The 22,370-nt window shown below is 38.3% G+C and overlaps 1 protein-coding gene across 17 annotated transcripts in view; it reads right to left on the bottom strand.

Moving 5' to 3' along the window:
• Window positions 1-22,370, bottom strand: part of MSRA (methionine sulfoxide reductase A) — a 302,387-nt gene that overhangs the window by 155,099 nt on the left and 124,918 nt on the right. The window contains exon 3 of one of the 17 annotated variants that reach the window (XM_068936887.1): window positions 11,306-11,369. The exons of the other annotated variants lie outside the window; for them this stretch is intronic. The gene's annotated coding sequence lies outside the window, so the exon portion shown is untranslated. The remainder of the gene's footprint in view (window positions 1-11,305; window positions 11,370-22,370) is intronic. 17 annotated transcript variants of the gene reach the window in all.

Genomic DNA, 22,370 nt, shown 5'->3' with positions numbered 1-22,370 from the left:
GAGCTATACTCATCATTTCTCAAGTATGTGGGCACCTTGCACAAACAATAAATCTTCACATCCATGAAAACAGACAAAATTGAAATCTTTGTCATAATAAAAAAACCTGCTAGTAAAGGGACATAATTTACAACAATACAATAGTAAATTGCTTTCCACAGTATTAATACTGTGGAAATTAATTCAGCCATTGGTGTTTGTTATGCTGCTAAAACGGTGCCATGTTCTAGGGAGAAAATGTCATAAGGAGAGAAACACTAAGAATAAAACCCCATGTAATATTCCTCAGTTACGATATCAGCTCATGAAATGTCTGTTCTTCAGAGCACTGACTGCCTTAAGCCATGTTTAACGTGAGCAATAATTACTGAAATGGGGGGAAAATCTCAGTTAAAGGCTTCAGATGTTCTTGTAATCCAAAAAATTACCTTTCCTTAATTATTACTACTCTAGTAAGAAAACTGAAGATGTTCAAAATAATTAGATACAACACAGAGGAAAAATACAGTAGAGTAAAAAAGAAATACAGAAGGGAAAGAAGCTACTCAGAATATAATTCGAAAATAGAAAAAAAAAATGTGATTTTGAACTGTCCATGAAATAATTTACATAATCCCCTGAACTGGTTAAGTGAGGGAAGCTCTAGAGCTAGACAGAGAGCATCAGCAGGCATTCATAAGAGAAGGGGGGAAAAAAGGGAAATACTGAGGAATATATTTTAAATCCCCAAAAAGTATAATTTAAATAGAATGAGTTTTGCAGAAGACTGTTTAAACATTGAAGATATTTGTCACTTTTTAATTGCTAATTTGTAAAACAAAACCTATTCTTTTAGTGATGGGTTTTGACTGACTCTTAATTGGAATTTCAAAAGGCATTTAAAGATTTTATGCTTTTGAACTTCAAAAACAAACAGATTCAAATGGGAATCTTTAAAGGTTCATTCATGCCATAAATAATATTAATCACACAATTTGGAAATAAATGCTAATACCTCTATTCCTTTCTAGCATCTACAGTCATTTTCTCAAACTATTCTCTTTATACGTACATGTATTTGTATCTTCTGAACAACTCTTTCTGTACACAGCCTTACACTCAGCAGAACATGTGTTTCCATAGGCAACCCATATCATTTGCATATTTGCAAAAAGGAGTTGGCATAAGCTGAAGAATTTTTCTAAAATAATGAAAGCAAAATGTCACTCTGATAAGAGAGATATACATCCCACTGTTAAAAAATAACCTTTAATCATTTTGAAATTTTCATAGAAAGAAAATGGCCTGTATTGAACCCCAGGTGTTTACTTTCTAGTGAGACGAATAGTTTTAAAAACTATGTTAACTGTATTGACTAGGTCTCCATTGACTGTAACAGGAGCTCATACATTTAGGGATTAATTTATTTGCCTAAACAAAGACATCCAGTGCCACTTGAGATGCCTTAGGAGATCCAAGACATCTATCTACACAAGGCTGACAGAAATGACACAGGACTCAGGAGAGACATGTAAACTGCTTGAATGGCATCCTGAGGCCAGGCAGAATGCTCTTGGATATCTCACATGTAACTAGTTACATCTTTTAAGGCAAGAAAAATGAGTCCATGCCTCATATACAGGCATTATAAAAACCTAGAAGTCTGCAAATCTGTAGTTGGATCAAATCCCCCAAAATACAGTGAATTGTATCCTAAAGTTTCCTACTTCTCTTCAGTAACTATAAAAGGAGTCTAGCGTGATTTGCTCAGCTGTAGAAGTCTACCCTGCAGGTGTACAAACACAGGTCAGATGAATCTGAACCAGAATGACTGATTACAAAGCTATTTTGTATCTGTCCTCAGAAGAATGTTCCTAGCTTTGTAATACTGTCAGATTCTTCACTGCATTTCAAGTGTATTGCATACAATAGCCATCACCCAGAAATAAAAAGCAGACTGAAAAACTTTTTTAAAAAATTATGCAAATCGCTACTCATACAAGAAATTGCATGATCGTGCAAAGGTAACCTTTGCTTGCCTTCATTCTGATCCCCTTCTCCAATGCGTGTTCCTATCGCCTCTTTGAATAATAATACGTAGATTCCATGATGTAAATTCAGATTCATGACTCTATGAGGTAAATTGGCACAACTGGGAGATTCACATCAAAAGCGTATTCTTGATCCAAATTAAAACTTAATAAGATGCACCCATTATGTACTAATTAAGTCTATGAAGTTCCTTAAAGGAAGCTGATGCCTCTGGGACTCTCACCTTTCCACTTCAAGAAACTCAGAGAAGGCATATGTTTTTTACATCCGTTCTTTATATACTGGCTAATTTTTCTATTTTCTCGAAAATAGGTACATGTGTATGTTATTTCCTTTCACGGTGCATTCTTTAACTTCGTGATACATCCTCCTCTGAGCAGCATCAGGTGCACGCACAACCAGACTCCTGCCTGACAGCCCAACGATCTATCACTCCTGCCAGCCTTATTTACAAGCGTTATCTCTCCCTTGCCCTCCAAGCAGCTCCACAGGACATCCAGAGAATCAGAGGACTCATTTTCTCATATTCTGACGAATGAATGCATTATTTCCATGGCATGCCAAGCCTTTGCTGGCCCACAGCCTGCAATCCCTACACCCTCACTTCAAGGCACTTTTCCATGCAGCAGATTAAGAAGCTGTTTCAATGCCAGGCAGATAGCAAGGCTTCACTGCAGACGATGAACTGCAAAGGATATGCATCCTGCTCCTCCTTCTGTTAAGAGGATTTTAGATTGTACGCTTGCACTGAATAGGGGAAAATCTCAGTTTCAAATATACACTCAGAAAAATAAAATGTGCTGGTATGCTGAGAAAACAAAGAGCAACGTGCCCTGGAAACCTCTTCCCTAACCCCAGAGCAGCCTAAGTCGCTGGACAGGATCTATCCAAAGCTCAAGAGCACACTAGACAGAGGAGACCAGCTTCTGTGCCAGCGCATGTTCCGAACCCCTAGAAGCAACGATCCTGCCAGCTGCTCAAATGCTACAGTACCCAGCCAAAAGTAGCTGGGGGCACAGGCTGCTCCTATACATTGAAGCGGTAAAGGACAGCCAACAGTGCATCCCACAGGTCTACCTCAGTGAGTCTTACCCTAGCCAACATCTCTCCGGGAGAAGGACACAGCTGCCAGTATCCCCGCTTCTCTTGGCCAGTGTGGGATTTGGCCCAAATTTTGAATGCGATTTATTTAGTTACCTCTATAAAATCTGGAGAAGCCTAGGAATTGCTCAGCTGCTTTGAACTGAAATGATATTTTCACCGAATTGGAAGGGATAAATCCAACCTCAGCAAGATATATATCCATATAATAATGCTCATTACATACATTTCCACCGAATGCTAACTAAGCGTGATTGTTCTTTTCTCTTATAAAATATTGTGTAGCACAGTTGGTACAGCTGACTGATTGAAGTTGGTCCAGCTGCTGATATTGCCTAGTACTGAGCCAAAGACATATTTATGCTGCATGCACCTAAATTGCAAGGACCATAAAGCGGGTACCCTATCTTCGCTCTGAAATGTCAGGCTAGACCTTACTACGTACCACCATGTTCCCATTCCCTCCTTCTCACCCAGAGAGAACACGGGCATGGCAGCAACAAGGAAGCTGTGATGTGATCCAGCAGGTCTCCCAGTCTGGACGATCAGGAGACCAGGACATCCTGGCACCCCACGAGGAACATCCACTCTGTGGTCTACACACAGCTGTGGTGTCCCTGGTTACAAGAATCTTTCTTGAATTTATATAGCAGTAGCACCAGAGTTCCAGAAGGTTAAATTTTGTTCTCTGCAGGGAAATACACTGGTCTCTTTGACTTTACTGTCATTCTGGACACAAATCCAAAAGTAGCACTAGATCTCCGAATCACACCTAAAGTGAATGAATACAGCTTTGTTAAATACATTCACACTGCCTGTGTACTTACACAATGGTTAATAAGGGCCTGAAAATCTAAAATGATCAAAGCCTCGTCCTAATAGACACTAAGATCAAAATACAGCATGAATTACCCATGAGCCTCTGTTTTCATTTCTTTCAAATTTCTGCTGAGAATCTAGAAAGAATTCCAGATCCAAATGTAATGTTATCTTTTACATAACACTGTAATATGTAGGATGCTTTGCTGAGCCATCTGCATGGATATAGGATTAATGTTATCAATCAGGATTTAAAATAAAATTGATGTCTTTAGGGGTTTAACATGCAGCAACCACAGAATATTTGAGCAATCACAGAATATTTAAGATCACTGGAAAACAATCAACTAAGAAATGGTTGGGAGGAATATAAAAAAATTGAAATGGAGAACAAGCTTAGCTGAAAGAAATAAAACTCCTGATGACAGATGGCATTAAGCGGATGATCTTCCTAGATAAGCGTTGGCTCTAATGCTACAACAGGGTTGATAAATATGTTGAACAGCTTGCCTGGGGCAAGTCAAACAAAGCCCTCGGCAAGAAATTTAAAATGCAGTTTGCCTAACAGAGCAACTAAAGAGGAATTTCTTGGCTCACCATTTTGCCAAGATGTGTTCTGTTCACACTGCATGAATTCCCAGAGAAACTGTTGGGTTTGCTTCTTTTTCCATAGGAGAAGCAGAAGCCTCATGTTCATTCAAATTAACAAATGCCCCGGCAATTCATTTATGCCAGTATGGTAGCTGCTGACATTCGAAGTGTGTGTGTGTGCATGTGTGTATATATATATGTATGGTTGTATAAAATCTGCACAATAGATTAGAATTATTGTAAGAGGGAAAGGAGAATATCATAATAGCGAAGGAATATTTTACTATCAAGTTAAAAACTCCCTTGTTTTCAACACAAAAAATATGTATAACATGCCATAAGTAAAAGTGTGACTTTTGGAAGACCCTAAAAGATAACAACACCCACACTGGGAAAAGCAACATAGATGATAGACTGATAGACAGATAGATAGAAAGAAAGAAAATGATTCTTAAAATCCATTTATACAATCCATCATAAAAGCTTTTTATAAGTTATAAATAGCATAAAGCCAACAGTATTTTAATAAATTTGAAGCCAACATCAGAGATGTTAATAAGGCACAAACCATAGCTACTCTAAATTTCACAGTTATCGTAGAAGAGATCTCAGATACTCCTGTTTAAATGCAATTTTGATCTTAACCAGCAGAGAGCAGGGATATACACGTGTCTGTGTACTAAAGTACTCTCAAAGATGGCCTTATTCTCTGCCTCAGTATTCCTTCCCCACCCACTAGAGAGGAGGATTATCATATAAACCAACTTTATCCTGAAGGCCAATAAAACTGTATTCTGGCAAGTCCACATGAAAAGAAAAACCCACAATTAAAATCCTCTCTTGGAAAACTTCTTTCAAAAAATGCTGATCTGAAAGGCTGTCATCACACATTGGAAAAGAACGCGCAGAACCAGCAGAGGCCAAATTTCCAGACCTTGGAGGTATGCACCAGAACGTCCTCGTACCCACGACACCTCTTCCTGGCAGAGCTGGGATGCCAGCTGCGCAATGCAGCCTCCGCCTGGGAGCTGCACCCCAACCGTTCAGGAGGTAATTGAGAGTTCACCTTGGAGCTAAACCATCAGAACTAACATTGCGAATTGCTCCCAGAAGTGAATAGGAAGAGTAGTACTTCATGTGAGACTGAAGACAGCCAACCACTGCTATAGCTCTACCTTTTTCTGCAGTCTTGGGGTACAGACATTCTTCTTAATGACTGTTCTTCATCAATTTGTTCTGCATTAATCATGCTCGGCACTTTCTTAATGACAAGAGAAAGGTTAAAAGGAGTGGGAAGATGTGCAGGATTCATTAGGCCCAAACATAAACATACAGCTCATAGGCTTTACTTCCCAGCTCCCAAAAGGACATCAACATGAGTATATGCCATAGGAGGAAGCCTGGCAGCAGCTGTTTGGATTTGGGGAACCGTGTTTCCTGCCTCCTATAAAAAGTAAATACTTAAATACTAATTCACATGCATTTAGCTCCTTTCATCCGAAAACATCAAAGCATTTTGCACACAATAATTACGCCTCACATGAACTATAATTTATGAATTTTTACTTGAAGTACTCCACAACTGAGGTATGAGTGGTCCCAAAGCAAAGAAACACTTTCAGAAACATCCAAGAATTCCAACTAACAGGTCTTTGTTTAAAATGCTTCTTTTACAAGCTGCAACGACTGCGTGACAGAAATAGCGCTTGATAAAATTATGTATTTTCTAACTCTTTCCTTTCTGTATTTTGGTTGATTTATATGCTGCAGTAAAACTTTGTCTAGATAAAATGTTGCCACTTTCATCTTACTCATCTTTTGCCGGAAGAATATAGCTTTAATATAGTAATATGAAAAATAAGACAAAATAAAGAACTGTCTCCATAAATACAGAAAATATATCTGAACATTATGATTGCTTTGAAATGTTGAGCCAAATATACCAACTGGTGATCAGTCATTAATTCCATTACATTTAGATAGGTGCAGAACTGGTAAGAATGGGTTGAGAAGAAGGCTTCAGAAGTTCAAAACTGAATGCAGATTGTGAAAGATCTTCTCTCTAAGGCTTCCTTCTGCCAGTAGCACCATCACTGTTTTCAACAGCACAGCACATAAAAGCCTTCGCTATGGAATTGAGTTTCATCATGTTGGGTTCCGGGTGTGGGGCACAAGCGCAGAACAAAACAGCAACCTCCCAGAAAGTTTAGTTCCCTATTCATGGGGCCATCCATACCGGTACATTCCATAAACATGAAAGAGAACTTGCACAAATTGTACAATTCAGGAACTGGAAACCAATAAATAAATGTTTTCTTTAGTGGCTGGGGATTTTGGAACATGCTCAGTGGATGTTCATCCCTGGGAACAATGCAGCATCACTGCCCACAAAGGTATAAGTGTAACAACTGAATCACGTATAAAGAAATATTGCACTAAAAATGGATAGGACCAGCAAAAAAAGTGCTGTTCACAAAGTAAGAACAGTCAGTTCTTACGTCTAAAATATTTAGGTTAAAATGGTATGCATTTCATTCCATGATTAAAGAGCAGTGCTAAGAAGTACTGAAGGCATCTGATGTTTCTTGGCCGCACGGATAACGAATGAAGTATCCCAAGGATACAGAAAGGAACTCGTGATATCAAAAAAGAATACCAGGGTTTATGGCCAAAATTCTGACTCCTTTAACTTTTTGCTTGTTTTAATTTTTCTTACAAAATAAATAATTTAATCAATACAAAGGTGATGTGTATGAATAAAGGCAGCATAGGCTCTTTGCCCATCTCTGAAGCATCCAGAAATGGAACCGAGTCTTAAACTGAATTAATACAGCAGAATCTCCATGGATACAGTTAATAAAGAATAAACTATGCCAGCTAATGCACTAATAAATTCAGTCTAACCACGTTCATATCTCACAACTTTATCCTTGGAAGAGGGGACTTAATATATTACCTTTCAAAAGTCTGTTAGGGATAAAAAGAACCTCTGGTACAACAATATGTGAAAAGGATTGAGAAAGAGCTACAAGGTCCTATCATCAAAGTGATTATTTGCCTCATTGCAAAGCATCACATTTTTAGTTCAGTCATTGATTTGTGGCTTTCAAATCATTTTGTGATCTTCCTTTGCTCTAAGCATTCCAACACTTCGCACCAGAGATTCATTTTAGATCATCCTCGGTCATTTGACACACTTTAGTGCTCTGCTACTCAAGCAGAACTTGATGTACACATAAAATAAGAGATGTCATCAGGGCTGTGTAATCCATTTGATTCTCTCAAAACTGCATCTTTCATATAAATTCATCTCTGCAATAAAAGCAGTGCCTTACCCTTGTTTTGTGAAAATCTCTGTAATCTATTGGCAACCTTTAGGGAGCTTGAAATAAACAGAAGCAAAACAAAATATATTCTACTATTATAAAAGCAAAGCACCACAGACATTTTGTTACGGGTAAAAGAAGAATCACTTTTAGGGCTATGATGCAGAAAATAATAACTTGTTTACAAAGTTAGTTTGCTGCAAAGAATAGAAATATTGCCTTTTTTTTCCCTTTTTCGATAACTACTGCTAAGTTAAACTAACTGCTACAGACACATTCAGAAAAAGTAATCTCATATCACTTATTTTATTTATAACCTTAGATTTTAGACAACAATAGAAAGCTATAGGCACCCCGACAATTATTTAAACTTACAATCTATAATTGGTCAGGATCAAAAAATAATGACATTCAAATAACAAGCCGATTCAACAAACAGCCCCTTCGTCCTCCTGCGTTCCCCAGCTCCACAGAAACGTACTCTTAACCTGTTTCCAATAAAAGCCCTAGCTAATAAATGTCTTCTGAGTGTGCCTAGAAGATCATTAAAACTGATCTATTTTGGACCAAAGTTGTCCTTAATGGAAATACAGAATTTCCAAGAGTTATTTTCTCATCTGTTAGTAGCCAATAAAGTTTTGGTATGTTCTCACTTGCAAAGGAGAATAACTCACCCACCCCTAAAAAGACAATTACTCAAAAAAATACCAGAGAAGATTGTTACAGAAAAACTAATTTATATCCAGAGGAACAGACAGAGGCCAAACAGATATGTGGTTAGTCATTTACCATTTATGCAGTATTTGACGCGCACTCGTTCCCCAAAAACATGGCATGTCACTGTTGAAAATAACCTAACTATAATAAATGCTTCAGCAGAGTGTCTTTACCGCAGCGATGGCTCAGCACAGGAACAGCTACTGTGCACAGTGAGGTCCATGACCTCCACATGACTTTCTCAGATATCCTCCAAACGTCCTGTATTCTCTGGATGTGGTTAGCAGAATATTAAACTACAGGGCATGATGAGGCCCTATAGTACAGTCACATGCACCTTGGTCCTACTAACACAGCCACTGGCTGCATTAAGGGCTGTAGTTGCATGCTCCTGCTTAAATAGATAGCCCATGTAATCTTGATGGTCGCTTTTGGGAGAGCCTCATAATATGATACAGACATAGGCTCGGTTATTTGTTAAAGAAGCACCCAGACAGCTGCATGGCAGCCATCTGTGGTGGAAATTCCCCCCTCGAACAAGAAATCGGATGTGGCTATTGTATAGCATCTCTTTGAATAAACAGTGAGAGTTGCTTTTGCATGCAGCAGAATTTTGTTTTTCCTTTGCAGGTTTTGAATTGACAGTTATTAAAACAAACAAAAATAGCATTCCCTCTGTACTCAGATCAAAATCAGAATCAAATTACCACAAATCACTACCGTACCTGTGTTCTGCTGTCCAGAAAAGTCTAGCTGTAGCCAGTAAAGCATATGATTAGACATCAGAGGTATTTGAACCGCAGTCATTAGTCCTGCTGCCCATTATACTGGCTGACCTAGGCATTGTACTCTGCACCCTACTCTGCCAGGGAAACAGAACAGCTTAACAGAAGACAAGGGATACCTTGGCTCATGTGGTACAACAAAGACGTAATAAGAGCATTATGCTCACCTCCTTTATCCTGTTCATTATTTTCAAGACCATTATCCTGCATCCCTGTAAGCTGATGTACCTGCTCTTTTGAATTGCCTCAGACATAAATTATTATACCTCTAATCATTTTGGGTTTTTTTTCTATCATCTTTGCTGATGCTTTGGTATGGTATGGTTTTTTTTTTCCTCAGAAAGGGAAACAAGACACAATATAATCTCACATCATTTTCACAGGTTTCAAAATAGATAGAAGGAGGGAATAAGGTCTAGCAGAGGTGAGGACTATCCAAACTGCCAGCACTGTGTCTCTGTTGTTACGTACATCAGAGCAATGCCATAGCTGTGACAGCTCACAGACAAGCCTGAGATGCAACAGAATGACTACTAAAATGGATGTTAAATTAGCTTAAATAAAATGTGGTCAGAGAAACTTACGAATGTATTTTTGGATAACCTCCGTTATCTAGCTAGGCTTGGATAACTTAGGTACCACAGCCATAGAGACAGGACTGTGTCCAGGCGGCAGAGCAAAAATACTTCCCTCCGTGCTATGATTCCAGCCCACCTGGACTCCAGCACACATATGCGATGCACATGATGTATGGCATACAGTATATCATACAATAAGGATCCATCTCACGCAGTACCCTATGTCCAACAGTAGACATCAGCAGGCACTCAGGGAAGAACAAGAAAAGAGGAAACACACACAGTAGTTGCCCTGACTACTGTCCCAGTCTCTGGCTTTAGTCAGAATACCCTGAGCTTGATATGGTTTCTTTAATGAATAACTCTCAGTGGATCTCCCTTCCAACTATTTCTCCTGGCTCCATTTCAAACCGAGAAACCTTTTGTATGCCGAAAATCCTTTGGTAAGTAAATCCAGAGTCTTTTATTTGATTCCAGCTCTTCTTATTTATTTTGAAACCGGCTCCTACTTGCTTCATTTGATGGCCTCTACTTCTTATATTGGAAAATTTTCTGTATAATCAATTCCTTTTTACATTTCCCATGCCCATCATCATTTTGTAGATCTCTCATATCTCCCTAAGTAATTTCTTTTTCACACTGAATACTCCTCGCGTACCCATTTGTTCCTTGTACAGAAGTTGCTCCATATTTCTGATCATCCTTTTTGCCCCTCTCTGAACCTTTTTCACCTCTGCTATGTCTCTTTTGAGAAGAGGGGAGCAGAAATGCATACAGTATTCACAGCGTGGGAAAATCATGGGTTGATCCACTGGCATAGTGCTGATTTCTGTTTTGTTTTCTTTTCCTTTCCTATTCCACACTCCAACAATGGACATTGACAGGGAGAGGAGTTATCTGCTCAGGCATCAGTTAAAATACTGATGCTACCCTCCTAAAACTGTGTGCAAGAAGAGAGTTTGGGGCCAAATACGACCGATGGAATTATCAGCAAAGTGTCTTAGACCCACAGCGACTGCAGCCAGAGAGAGCGCAACTGGTTGAGGTTTGAAAGACTCACATAGCCTCAGGATGCAAACAGTGGAGCAACTGTGCAAGCTCCAGCACATGCTCCAAAACCTTTTTGGATCAGCAAAGTACCTTGAATTCTTGGGAGATCATTTGTATAGGGTCAATAAGACTGTTAAATCAATAATACTGCCTCACTGCCTTTTTGCTTTATCCTTGGGTTTGGTCTACAGCATGGTAAAGCATAAATAATTGTAGTCTAGAATAAATAGCTGGAGGTGATCAAGGTTAGTTGTAAAATGAGTCAACTTTAACTTAAGATTGTTAAAAAAGTCTCGTATAAACGTACCTTATAAAGATACAATTTCCAGCCTTGTTACATACACCAAGGAATTGGTGCCCTACTGAAAAGTCTGTTGATGAAAGAATAAAGAAGGCATTGGTCAGCAAGAGAAAATCCATATGAAAAATCTCCAGTTATATGCAGTCTTCTTTGCCTGAAGGCACACTACTAAAACACGTAAAGCTCACGAATACTCCTGAATTCCTCACAAATGCTTAATTTTCATACTGTTGTCAGCTCCAGTTGGCTGAGTATGTCTGTATCACGTTCATAGCCTGGCCTCACTTATTCATGTATCACTGTTGTTCTTTATTTTCAGGATATTCCACAGTACAAGGTCTAGGAATTTTAAAGGGAAACTAGAGCTCTGAAACAGAAAGCATGATCAATAACCATGTTCTTCCATTTAGCGTGGAAAACACATTTCACCTATGGAGCTAAGACATAATTTCTGATGTGTGAATGTGTGCACACACATTTTCAATGTAGGGTTTCATTTCAAACTTGTGTCAGCCCGTAAGAGAGGTGCTTTTAGAGTATAAGGTGAAGGCTATGGGCTGCATGCATTGGGGCATGTGAGAGCACAGCAGGACATTTGAGGACACAAGGCCTGCTAGGAGAGTGTCAGGGGATAGCAGGGAGTGAAACTTAGCTCTGCTTCATAGCGTGACTTAGGAACAGCGGTGCCCATGCGCAGCATTCATCTCAGGGGAAATGAGTTGGTTCTCTCCAAAAGACAGCCTGGGAACAAACTAGCATACCCATAGTCAAGATGAACAAAAAAGGATCCAGATGTGAATGTCTGGAGATAAACGTTGCTAATCATGGCCAAGCAGCACACCACACAATGGTCTGAAGAGGGACTGTTAGCTACCAAAACCTAAGAGCATCGTTCTCCATCTATAAAATACATCCAGATCTTTAACGCAGTAGCCCCATAAAATGATCTTGGTTTCACTGGTCTTCACAAAGGAAAGGAATTGATACTGTCTTTCTCTGCCTCAAAGGATGAATGCTCTCATACTTGATGAGTCTGAGCATAACCATCCTGATGCCTAAATCACTAAGTCTGACACTGAGTTACTCTCATCTTGCTGTGCAGTTGGACTATATATAGTCATTGTCAAAGATCTGTCTGGAGCCTTGGGCTGTATCGAGCTAGTATAAATAAGACACAGAAGATGGTGCTAACAGTATATAAAAAAGTGATGTAGTTAACAACAACATCCAACCACATCATACTTTCCATCCCAGAAGAATGAGCCAATAAAAGTTGGATGACCATTAGCCTGAGTTTGCAGTGAGGCTCCATCTTATACCTTCGGATACAAAGAAAGAGGTCTTACCCTTTTTACAACTATGCACCTTTATATTTCGTACCTAATTACAAATACACTTCAACATTTCACTCAAGTTACATCCTTTTTGCTTGAATGTGTGACTGCTACTACATAATTCATAACATGATTCTCAATAATTTTCAGTCAAGGTTCAAGCAGAAATGTGTCACACTAAGATTATATTATTTACGAGCATAATGTTGGATTTAAGCCAACGATACACCAATAAATTTTATCTCAAAGCCTGACATATTGCATGCTGTTTTCCCTGGCTCACAAACAAATAACTACGGCTGTTTCAAAATTACTTACCGTTCAACTCAAATCACAATTTTTTGAGATTAGTTCTTATCTTATTTGAAAAACTGATCATATTATTTCTTTTCGATATTGATGTGTATTTTTTTCTTCCACTCTAAAGTCTGCCCTGCATGGTGAGCAAAGCCAGGCTGTATCTTAGAATAAAAATCTTGAACAAAATTCTGTCTAAGCCTCTTAAAGGGTGGAGTTTTCACTCTCTCCTAAAGACAAAAGACTTTTCTTTGTGGTCCAAAATAAGCAGATAGAGAGCTCATACTGGTGAGCACAGCCTGCCTTTGGAAGTAATCCTAATAATGTGGACATTACCCTAAATATAAGGGTAAATAATGTATCTGGCATATACTGGGACGTAAATGGTTCTGTGAGGAATACTCAAGAATTCAGAAGCGATCCTTCTCACCTAACCTCACTTGAAATACAGGCCTCTAGGGTGTGCTTCAGCTTGCAGGCCTAAACAACTACACTTAGATCGCTATAAACAGGAGTTTTCACCTGTTTTCACCTGACAAAAGGTGTCTAAGCTCCCATCATAGTCAGTGGGGATCCAGGGCTCAGTTCAGATGCCTAAATAAAGGTATCTAGTGCCATCTGAGATGCCCTAAGGAGCCGGCACAGGACTAGCATAGGAGTGACAGATATGAAAAAAGATAGACTTGCGTCCTTGGAAGCTGGAGATCAAGAACACTCAAGATATAACAAATGTCACTGTAAACCAAAGTCTGGCAGCTCAATCCTGCCCTGCTCATGAGCTTTCCGTTAGCCGTAATAGGAGATTAGACATCTAGCTCATATACAGATACTTGTATGTTACACTTAAATGCTGATGCTTTACTCTGCACATTAAATCTTTAAACATAGAGGATACATATAGTTGTACCTAGTATCATTTGGGATGTCCTAGTCCCACTGGGCCTTCACTTGCTAGTTCAGAAGAGCATGGATCTCCCATAAGACCCGTACCGTCACCGTCAGCCCCATGTGGACATCCCAAATGCCCTAACACACCTCAAAAGGCACTGAATACTTATGTTTATGCAAATTAATCAGTTCCCTCTAGTCCAAGCTAGTTGTTCAGATACTTTTTGTAGTCAGTGAGAAGAACTAGGCACCTATACAGGGTGATTCATTCCTTTCTAAGAGAGCTGTTATGAACTGGCCTCCAAAAGTGTCTCTATTGACTGGGAAGAAATTCTTGAAGATCACCTTAGATTAGATGCCTAAAATTTACTGATATTAATTCCAATCTGATAGCTTGAAAGGACTAATGAAATCAATATAAATTGACGCCCCGTGAGCTTCAGGAGCATTTCTGAGCAAGTATTTTAAGAGTAACTGAAGAATTTTTTATCTCAGATTTTAAGCAAGATATCTAAAGACATGACTTTTGAGATCATCTACTTCGTTTCATGAGAAAAACTCTTGAAAATCACATCCTAATGTGATTATCCCCAACTGAGTAACCCAATATTCGGTAATAGTATTGAGAGGCGATCTCATAAATGTGTACAAGTATCTGAAGGGGGAGTGTCAAGAGGATGAGGCCAGCCTCTTCTCCGTGGTGCCCAGCAACAGGACAAGAGGCAACGGGCAGAAACTGAACCACAGGAAGTTCCATCTGAACCTGAGAAAAAACTTCTTCACTGTGAGGGTGACAGAGCATTGGAACAGGTTGCCCAGAGAGGTGGTGGAGTCTCCTTCCCTGGAGATATTCAAAAGCCGTCTGGATGTGATCCTGGGCAATATGCTCTAGGTGACCCTGCTTGAACAGGGAGGTTGGACTAGATGATCTCCAGAGGTCCCTTCCAACCTAAACGATTTTGTGATTCTGTGATTCTGTGATTCTGTAATATATATATGTATTTTATATAGGACCCTAATCTCCGTGTCCTACATACCCAGCTCAAGAATTGTCAGTATGTGACAATAGTGTTGTAAAGACACCTCCATTAAGATCTGTAAGGTGCACTGATATACTTTGCAAATGTCATAGAATGTCTAAAATTGTCAAAAACAACACAATTTTATCCTTCCAAAAAGCTCTTTATGTTTTTTTCCTCTGCTGTTGTAACTACTGACAATTAGCATCATATTTTTCATGGCTGAATAGAATACATCATCATCATCCTGTATGCTTTTTATTACGTCATCATGCTGTATGCTTTATGAACAGGAATCTAAGGACAAATTCTGATGGTAAATATGTACGTGTATATGCACGAGCACATAAACATACACACACATTTATCTCTTACAAAGCAGCATAAATCTGATGAGGGCAGCCTCTAGTCATTAACAGGATAATTTACTTCTATTTCAAACTTAAATCAACTCAGATCGAGGCCAAGCATATGTTCATCCCAGTCACTGATATATCCCTATTCATCACTGGCAAGAAATTTACTTCTCTGCAAGGCTTTTGTACCACTAGGTGCTCTATGCTGGCTTTCTGCATAAAAGATAAAAGTGTATGTTGGAGACAATTTCTGCCACTGGATATCACAGAGCCCCATCCCCAAAGCCATTAAAATCAACCATGTATCTTCTACTCATTTCAGTGGAAGAGACCCAAAAACATATTGGATGGTTGTTTTAAGATGGGTAATACTGATCGAAAAGCTGCAATCTGATTTCATTTTAAAAAACTCGGGAGCTGTGCTAATGTGCAATACACACTGTAAGTGGAAATTCACACAAAGCTAAATTCTTCATTACCTCAAGAAAGCTGAATTAGCATAAACAAGTCCCTGATAGAGAAGGACAGATATTGTGTTTGAAGGCCGCATTACTTTTGTTTTCAGAAGCAAAAAGAAAAAGATGTGTGGATCTTTTGAAATAAAAGAATGTTATGAAGGGTTCGGCTGATCAAGGACAGCTTTCACTTTGCATTAGGGATATTTTATTGTCCCTTATTAGTACTTATATATGTCAGGAAATGTCCTTGGTAAAGACTAAGCAGACTGTAGCATTCTGTATTTATCTGGGTCTGTCTCACCCAGGGCTTTGCAACTTGCCACTTACATTACTACAAACTTGGCGTGCAATGCTATCAAATCAGAAGGCCAGCATTTAACCCATAATGCCTATGGCATGCTGTAGGACAACAGAAATTTTTATTTTTAAAAGGACACTTCTAACCTGTCCTGGAATTACACTTATTTCTGTGTTTAGTAACTTATTTTGCAACAGGCTTAGGGGAAAATTTTCAAATCTGCGCTTCCCTTGTTAGACTCCTAAACCTTCATTTTTATGAAAAAAGAATAAGCAGTCTCACCTGGAAGCCTTCCTCACAAGCCCTGGTGGGATCTGATCATTTCCAACCTTAAAGATACTTTTATTTAAATCTTAAATAAAGATGTAGGAGACAGCATTCAGCTCTAGAATGTGTCCCTTTGGCTTAAAACTTGCTTCTGAAAGATCAAGGAGAGTCCAGCTTGCTATTCCACCAGTACCCATTCCATCAATAAAATTTGTATTAGAAAAACACAGCCTGAACTGTTTAACAAGTCTGATGATTCAGAGAGCCTGTCAATACGGCTTATGGGCTTGTTTCAAGGATAAACTATGGTAAACTAAGCTATTTAGAACTTGTAAACTATCAAAACTATACTAAACTATCTATACTAGTGAAATAAACAGAGAATATTCCCTGGCAATTGCTTCCCAGCTGTCATATCAACTGAAGGTTTGACCAGTAAACCAGAGGCATCAAACTTTGCGCAAGATTATGCAGACCAGGATGTTTAAGCACTGGTGACAAGTAGGAAGCAGGACTAGATAGTGGAGGCAGAGAAGTAGACCGTGTTTCACTTCTCAGAAAGAGGCACAACAAAGACACTGGCTATAAGTCAGTATTAAAAAAAAAAAAGTGAGATAATAAAGGAAAATGGGAAAAAAGAATATATTTCTTCAATAAACGTACTGCAAAGGGAAGAATAGGAACATAATTTGGTTTAGGGACACAGCAGAATTCCTTTAGGCAATCTTTTTTTCTTATGCAATGTCTTCAACTTTTTTTTTTTTTTCTCATTACAGAACTGCAGAAAGTTAAGTCTCAGTGTTTACACCACCTTGTGAACACAGTACAGCTTAAACACTTCAACGCTTTACAAATCCACCCAGTTAGTACACTTCCTTCACTTTTCCAATATGCTGAAAGAGAATTAGCACGAGAAACACGAATCCCTTCTGGAAGATGTCCCCTCTGGCTCTCAATACTCCCACAATGCGATCCTTGTAACATCTGGCAGTGTTGCTGTAGATGTTTCTCCTACAATTTGGGTCACAGCACAAACACCTGTTTCAACATCGTGAAGTCTTATATTCTCTTCAGAGAGAGATATAATACCTTCTGACATGTGTAGTATGGTTTAAAGACTTCTTCCTTTTCTTTGAGCAAAGAACAGAGAAAAATTGTTTGATTTTTTTTTTTTTTTTTACTATCTACAAAAAGGGTATTTTGTCTTGGGGGCCAAACTTCGCTTCCTGTGATTTGCTTCTCCCCGTGAAAAGAACAGAGCTTATCATAAAAACACAGTTATTGAAAACTGAGTCAGACCAAACGCCTTCCTAACACGTTTTCTTTTCTAACAGTGGCCACCAGTAGGAGTTTCAGGAACGAGTAAAGGAAGCAAACATAGAAGGATCCATTCTCTATTATGCCACCCCATTTTCAAGCAATCAACAAGATAAATAAGGGATATTGTTGTCAGTCATTATGATCACCTGCTGATAAAAATCTTACTGAGAAGCTTAATCATCTGAGCATTTTTTTAAGACGGAAAAAGAATCTTATTCCTTTTGTTCATCAAGATTTCCCAAAGATCACTCAGATCTAGAGACTGTAAAAACTAAACACACGGAGAATAAGGTCACTGACTTGTGAACTGGGGTATTTCTAAAAAGAGCTAAAGACAGGGTTTGGACTCTAATAAATGCACTAATTGACTTGTTCTGGTAAATTATCAGACCTATATTACAACAGGACTTTGCATTTGTTCTGAAGATTATTTAAAACTGTCCAAATAGTTTACAAATAGTGTAAATAATGTTCTGAAGTCCATCGTTCCGTAACAGTAAAAGGAAGTTTCTTCCTATCTTTATGTTCATAGACAAAGGTTAAGGAAAACATTGGCAAATGAATCATCTGATTGAAAGAGAGGTCTGAAATTCTTCTGGATTAGGGTAAGATCTTAGGGTAAGATCTTAGGAAAACTCTCTCTTTGCAAAATTCTGCTCATGGTAAGCGTAGTATGAACGTGAACCTCGTCTACTCTCTTGGCTGGGGTTAGAAACTAGAAACACTGTTCTTGCACGTGAATATGACAAATAGTTAATCACTGTTTTTAAGCAGATCCCTTAAGTCTCAAGACCTGCTACTCAGAAAATTCTGATAAAGTCTTTTAAAAATCTTGCAATTATGGGACCATGCAGTGATTTACACTGGAGAATGCTGTGGAACTGCTGCCAAATACATCTTCAGGGTTTTAATTATGAGTCCTATGACTTTCAGCTAAAGGAGGTAGCCAAAACATTCTGTACAAACGTCTGAAGAGGAGGAGTGCATCACTAAGAAATCCAGCTGGAAATGATTTTCCTTTAGCTGACAAGTTGCACTGATAGAGCCCGCATTAGAAAAGGCTGAACCACCCCAGAGCAGGCTTCTTCTAAGAAATTGAGCTTTTTTGCACTCTGAGCCTAATTCTCATACAGGTTCTCTGCTACCGCACTGCAGAGGAATGGGCACAGCAAAGGCAGCTGAGCAGGCCACATGCAAAGACTGAGAAATCAGGACTTCGCTGGCTATGCTGGGGCTCCCTGGACAATCTTGGTGCGATCCCGTTTTAGTTTTTAAATAACTTTTAGAAGCAGCAGAAATTGTGGGATTGATCTGAATCTCAACAGGACATGTTAACCTAGGCAAAGTACAACAATAATATGGCTCCACAGAATTACTGGAACATGCTGCTGTCTAATAAGTGCAGAGCATAAGGTGAAGAAGCTTGGATCCATCTGCCAGTTCAGAAATGCCTCTAATTAGCTCTTATCAGTTACCTAACATTCTACTTCTGGCTATATTTTGTTTACATGAAGAAACCAATTATCCCATTACTAGCCAGTATATGTCAAGCAAATACAACATAATATAGTCCTATATTTTAAAAGTGTAATAATTAGAAATCTGAACTATCGCCAGATTTTACGGAAATAAATAAGAACCCTTCTATGAATGCACCATATACACAACTCTTCCTCTTAGAGGAACAGCCTAGGATATAAAGTACAGTGAATATATTGGTACTTTGTGAAAAACTGGAGTCTTACAATAGCAGTAGTTGTTTAAGAAAAATATACACTTAAAAATCAGAAACTTTGACCAAAAGTGTTTTCTGAGCATAATGCATTTAAATATGTGTTTAAAATATATATATAAATATACATTATTACAATGGCACCGATGGAACTATTCATTTATTTTGAGTTGCATGTGTTCTGCAGGTTTGAAGCATTTACTTAACCTTTTTTATACTTACATCCTAAAGCTCATTTCAGACCCTAAACTACCTCTTTTCAACACATTATCAGTCTTTTAATGTATGTTCAGATTTTCTCTTTTGGACTGGTTTTTCATCAAAATCAGTCAACATAAGCAAAATATTTTTAATCAAAAATGTCTATGGCCATAAAGGCTACAAGAAAACTTTCTGGACAGGCATTTATTCAATTAGTTCTATTTTACTACCCATAATACATGACACCTAGTGTTTCATCTGTTTAAGTAGCTGAAGCTGGGAATATACCTCCCTTTTTACGTCGATACACGTCATGATTTTGCTGCAACATTCCACAGTATCTCCAGTGAGACCATGGGCAGTGTCTATGTACCTATCGTGTCCTTGGTGCTTCACTACTAGATGAAAATTGGACTAACAGGTCACTGGATTGTTAGTATTAAAATATTCTCCATTAAGATCCTTGAAATCTAGCTGTTCATGGTTGTAAAAACAAGGAAGCATTTGTTAATTCTCAGGCAGCTGAACAACGCTAAACAGACAAATGGGCAATCTCAGGATCACTTAATTAGTCTGTTGAAAACTGTGAGTTTCTCTTATAAATGAGAAAGCTGCAGGAACAATTACCATGTAATTCAACCTGCACCTTGATCAAAACAAGGAGTCATATCATAAAGTAAATAACATAGCATTAGTAAGAGCATCTCTAAGGAGATTTTGCAGAACCTAGAGCTATATAATGCAATCTTACTGTATTTTGCAAGCAGGTAAAAGGATGACTGTTTACAACCAAGCATTACATTTTATATTGTTATTTTTAATGATGAATCTAATACCATCCAAGCATTAGGAATATGCACTGCAAGTAGGTTATATCTACAAAATCACAAGGTTATTTACCATCTTTTAGCTTTTGTAGATATCATTAAGGGAGAGGGATTACTCCTCAGCAACTACCGCTCTTTGAGACCAGTCCCTGTGCAATCACAATTACAGGATTAAAGGATGTTGCTAGAGAAGAGGTTTAAGAAGCACTCTTTTGCTAAGGTGGTGTCAGAGATGCTACTTGTACAAATGACTAGCTTAGTTTTTTCCCCCTAGTTTACAGAGTCTAAAATACAAAGAACTTGCAGTAAGCAAGTGTATACACGGATAGGACGAGTGACAATTTGAGGAGAAGAATTACTAACAGATAATCTTTTTCTTTTTTGAGTGCTTCCATTCATTCTCATTCACATGGGTCCAGCAAATGCTGTCCCCTTGGAGATAGCAAAGATGAACTGTAGCACCATTTTTCTATACCACGTATCAGAATGTGATGCCAACGCCAACAAATGACAACAATTATCATCAGAGTCATGTTTGTATACTATTATATTTCAGGTCTAATAGTAAACCTAAGAACATGTAGGTTTTCCATTTATTCACAGCACAGATGGCAGCAGCATGAGTTTTCACCACCTATCCCAACATTTGCAATCACGCTCTTATGGAAAATCTAGGGCAATTTAAAAATGATGAAAGTTATCAGGCTTGATAGGAATATAACAGTTCTTCAGGAATAATTCAAAGTAGGATTTAGCTTTCTCCTAGTGAAATTCTGTATGTGGGATGCTACTTTTGATGAAATTTTACAAATTATGGAGAATGAATAGTGATAAAACCAATAGAAAAAACCCACATCAATCCCCACCGCACCCACTGGGTACTAGGGATTGATCTAACCATCAAAGAGGAAATATTAAAATTATAACCAGTGAAGACTATATCAATATCAGACTATATCAGAACTCTCCAACTCCACCTTCATTAAGAAACTCAAAGAAGAATCCCCACATCCACCTTAACCTTAGAACTCCAAAGAAAACATAAAATCATCTTCCACCAGCTCCAGGAAAATTATCAAACACAGTCCAAGAATCTGTAAGATGTTCCCAGAATCTACAGACAAGGGAATACTAGCAGGAAGATGATATTCAATTAGAGATACTCTAAAGAGAACTTGAAGACGTGATCATGGTAACTGAATGGTGACACCCCATGTATCTAATAATGTGACCCTCAGAAGAGAGCCTCTAGGATTAATTAAAAACTCCTTCCATCCTCTTATCCACAAGTGTGAAATGTTGAGAAGCTTGTCACTTCGGCATCAGAACTGAAAAAGAGCTTACATGCCCAAATGATTGTCAAATTTTTCTAACCACAGTAGATCAGCTATTAAAAATACTCCTATTACAAACTGTTTCTCCTCTAAAACCATGGTATCTACAGAAACATCAGCATCACAGGAAAGTTAATTCTTACAAAGATTTTTTACAATAATAAATTGAAAATATCATTTTTGGAGTAGTAAATTAGTGCCTGTGGCTAACTTAGCCCTTTGCATTCTACATAGAATTGCTAAATATTTCAGATGCGAACACAGCTCTATTTGAAAACCTATTAAGATCAACAATTTATTCTAGACAAATAAGTAAACTATTATTATATAAGAACTTTCAGATACTGTTCAGGTTTTTGAAATATTTATGCTATGTCTTTTCTTTTTCTAAATTAGACCAGATTATTGTCACTGAACTCAGCGACTGAGAAAATGCCATATTGACATAAGCTACTTTCTTCTGTAAAAAATAAGATTCATAACCTCTAATGTCAGTAAGGATGATTAGATTATCTAATATGATCTACTGTACCATGTAGGGAAGATAATTCCTACTACTTTTCCCTTTATAGAGATCAATAATGTGTCTTCTATTGATGCATAACTTCAGGAAGCATCTGGGGTGATGTAGGTGCCTGACACAAGTGCCTGGCTCCATGTTAGACGCCCTAGGATTTCTGAGATCTCCCCACCATAAAGCTGTAGGAGACCTCTATCCCTCTGGCTCGGCAGCTAGCAAC

The sequence above is a fragment of the Struthio camelus genome, chromosome 3 (assembly GCF_040807025.1).
Source record: "Struthio camelus isolate bStrCam1 chromosome 3, bStrCam1.hap1, whole genome shotgun sequence".
NCBI classification, from domain to species: domain Eukaryota; kingdom Metazoa; phylum Chordata; class Aves; order Struthioniformes; family Struthionidae; genus Struthio; species Struthio camelus.
The sequence above is the reverse complement of the archived record's forward strand: the minus strand, read 5'-3'. Positions and strand labels throughout refer to the sequence as shown.